Source organism: Prionailurus bengalensis, chromosome A1, assembly GCF_016509475.1.
Source record: "Prionailurus bengalensis isolate Pbe53 chromosome A1, Fcat_Pben_1.1_paternal_pri, whole genome shotgun sequence".
In the NCBI taxonomy this organism is placed as follows: domain Eukaryota; kingdom Metazoa; phylum Chordata; class Mammalia; order Carnivora; family Felidae; genus Prionailurus; species Prionailurus bengalensis.
This window is the reverse complement of record NC_057343.1, coordinates 98,018,461-98,021,640: the sequence shown is the minus strand read 5'-3', so window position 1 is coordinate 98,021,640 and position 3,180 is coordinate 98,018,461.

Genomic DNA, 3,180 nt, shown 5'->3' with positions numbered 1-3,180 from the left:
TCGTGGGGCTCGATCTCATGAACCATGAGATCATGACCTGAGCCAAGATCAAGAGTTGGATGCTAAACCTCCTGAGCCACCCAGGTGCCCCTTCATTGGTTTTTTATTTGGAAGGACTCACTCATTACCTTTTACTGCCAAATTTTTCTTTCCTGTTCTTATATACTCATAAGAAAAAAATTATTTTGCTAAATCTGTCCCCTCTCAATTTAAGCTTTTTAAAAACTTAAACAAACCAAAAAGCAGAAACAGATTCATGAATACAGAGAACAAGTTGATGGTTGCCAGAGGTGAGGGAGGTGGGGGATGGGCAAAATGGGAAGTACAGTCTTCCAGTTACACAATGACTAAGTCATGGTGATGAAAGTCAGCGTAGGGAATGTACTCAATGGTATTGTAATAGCATATGGTGACAGATGGTAATAGACATGTCAAATCACTATGTTTGACACCTGAAACTAATGTAACATTGTGTGTCGACTACAAACAAATTACTGAGGCATAATTTATCCACAGTTACTACATCCATTTAAAGGGTACAACTTGATGAGATTTGACATGTGTATAACCTCTGTGAAACTTCCAGTACAATCAATACGTGGGATATTTCCGTCACTCCTAAAAGTATCCTTGAGTTACTGTCTTTTAAAAAAAAAATTTTTTTTAACATTTATTTATTTTTGAGAGACAGAGCATGAGTGGGGGAGGGGCAGACCGAGGGGAGACACAGAATCTAAAGGAGTCTCCAGGCTCTGAGCTATCAGCCCAGAGCCTGACACGGGGCTCAAACCCACAAACGGTGAGATCATGTTCTGAGCCAAAGTAAGACACTTAACTAACTGAGCCACACAGGTGCCCCTGAGCTACTTTTTTATACAACCCTTCTGCCCTTGGCCCCATGCAAACACCTGTGTGTTTTTTGTCACTTTGTCATAACATTTTCTAGAATTTTATGTATGTAGAATCATACTTAGCATGATGATTTTTAGATTCAAAGACATTGTTGCATGTATCAGAAGTTCATACTTTTATTCTCTTGTTGTTTTGTACACTTCGTTAGTATGGGTGTAACATGGTTTGTTGATTCAGTGGTTTATTGATGGATATTCATGTTTTTCCCAACTCAGTTTTTGAGTATTATGAATAAAGCTACCATGACCAGTTAAATCCACATTTTTGTGTGAACATATGTTTTCATTTTTTTTAGGGGGAAGTAAAAAGGCAGGTATATATTTAACTTTTAAGAGACTGCTGTGAAACTACCATTTTACGTTAAAAAAAAAATGTTTATTTTGAGAGAGAGAGAGGAAGAAAGAGAACGTGAGCAGGGGAGGGGCAGAGAGAAAGGGAGAGAGAGAATCCCCAGCAGGCTCTTCTCTGTAAGCATAGAGCTGGGCCTGGGGCTCAATTTCATGAACTATGAGATCAAGACTCGAGCTGAAAGCAGGAGTTGGACATTGAACTGACTGAGCCACCCAGGTGCCCCACCATTTTACATTTTAACCAGCAGTGAATAAACCCCATTTAAGTTTGTACTAACATACAGTTTGGGAAGAAACAACCTGTTTATCATATTTGGCTTTTCTACAAAGGTGCTATACATCTTTAGTTATCAAATCTTTTATATCATTCAGTGAAGTTTTACTTCTTTTCATCACACAGGACTTGCTCGCTTCTAATTAGGGTTAGTCCCAGGTGTTTTATGTTTCTGTTATGAAAGGGAACTTTTTGTAGCTTATGTTTTGACTGCTTTCAATTGTCTTTAAAAAAAACAACAACTTTATTTTTCAGAAAGGTTTTTGATTTATAGAACAATTTAAAGCTGGTACAGAAAGTTCCTCTATGTCCAGCACCCAGTTTCCTGTTATTAACATCTTACATTATTATGGTATATTCATTACAATTCATAAGCCAATATTAATGCATTATGTATAACTAGAGTCTACATTTCATTCTGATTTCCTTTGTTGTTATTCAATGTCCTTTTTCCATTCCAGTGTCCCATCCAGGGTATCATACTCTATTTGTAATCAGGTGTCTTTTGTCTCAGCTGTGAGTTTCTCAGCTCTTTTGATTTTGTTTTGTTTTGAAACACCTTGACAGTCTTTTTTCCCTTTATTTTTCTCTTTATTTTTTTTTAAAGTTTACATCCAAGTTAGTTAGCCTATAGTGCAACAGTGATTTCAGGAGTAGATTCCTTAGTGCCCCTTACCCATTTAGCCCATCCCCCCTCCCGCCACCCCTCCAGTAACCCTCTGTTTGTTCTCCATATTTAAGAGTCTCTTATGTTTTGTCCCCCTCCTTGTTTTTATATTATTTTTGTTTCCCTTTCCTTATGTTCATCTGTTCTGTGTCTTAAAGTCCTCATGAGTGAAGCCATATGATATTTGTCTTTCTCTGACTGACTAATTTCACTTAGCATAATACCTCCAGTTCCATCCACATAGTTGCAAATGGCAAGATTTCGTTCTTTTTGATTGCCGAGTAATACTCCATTATATCTATGTACCACATCTTCTTCATCCATTCATCCGTTGCTGGACATTTGGGCTCTTTCCATACTTTGGCTATAGTCGGTGCTGCTATAAACATTGGGGTGCATGTGCCCCTTCGAAACAGCACACCTGTATCCCTTGGGTAGATCCCTAGTAGTGCAATTTCTGGGTCGTAGGGTAGTTCTGTTTTTAATTTTTTGAGTAACCTCCATATTGTTTTCCAGAGTGCGCTGCACCAGTTTGCATTCCCACCAAAAATGCAAGAGAACCTCTTTCTCCACATCCTGGCCAACATCTGTTGTTGCCTGAGTTGCTCATGTTAATCACCTTGACAGCTTTAAGAAATACTGGTCAGGTACTTTGCAGCAAATTCCTCAACTGAAATTCATTTGCTGTGTTTCTCAGGTAGACCAGAGTTATGGTTTTGGGAAGGGAGAGCTCAAAGAACAGTTGCCATGTTCCTCAATTCGGTCTCTCATCATGACTAATGAGTGTTCATGTTGACCTTGATCATTTCACTGAGGTAACAATGGCCAGATTTCTTCACTGAAAAGTAACTCTCCCCGCATTCCCTTTCCGTATTGTATTCTTTTTCAGAAAGTCACTCTGCACAGGCTACACTTAAAGAGTGGGCGAGTTATGTCTATACAAATTATTACATAACTACATATACCATTTGGGATTT